This window comes from Penaeus monodon, chromosome 28 (assembly GCF_015228065.2).
Source record: "Penaeus monodon isolate SGIC_2016 chromosome 28, NSTDA_Pmon_1, whole genome shotgun sequence".
NCBI lineage: Eukaryota > Metazoa > Arthropoda > Malacostraca > Decapoda > Penaeidae > Penaeus > Penaeus monodon.
The window spans coordinates 28,680,929-28,681,233 of NC_051413.1; the positions used below are offsets into that span (position 1 = coordinate 28,680,929).

A 305-nucleotide genomic window follows, 5' to 3' on the forward strand; every position below is an offset into this window, starting at 1 on the left:
TTTCACAGCTAACAAATTACCTTCAGTAACGTACAAAACACTGAATATGTAAACTATAAAAGCAAACACAGTTTTACAGACGCCCGCCGATCATTGGCAAACTAACTAGCATGTTCCTAATGATATCACTTTTTCAACGTTCATTCTGTTGTCTTTTTATTTGTCCTCCTGTGTTGTTGTTCCCGCAGAAGTGTCCATGACCTGCAATACAAGTGGCCAGGGACAGTGAGATAAAGAATGCCAGACAAGACTTCAGTCGGAAATGAGAGAGTGTGAGCATACTGTAAGCTCTAAGTTTGTATACA

The 305-nt window shown here is 39.7% G+C and overlaps 1 protein-coding gene across 1 annotated transcript in view; it reads right to left on the bottom strand.

Annotated features, from left to right (window-relative positions):
• LOC119591469 (organic cation transporter 1-like) overlaps positions 1–305 on the bottom strand; it is a 15,266-nt gene that overhangs the window by 4,207 nt on the left and 10,754 nt on the right.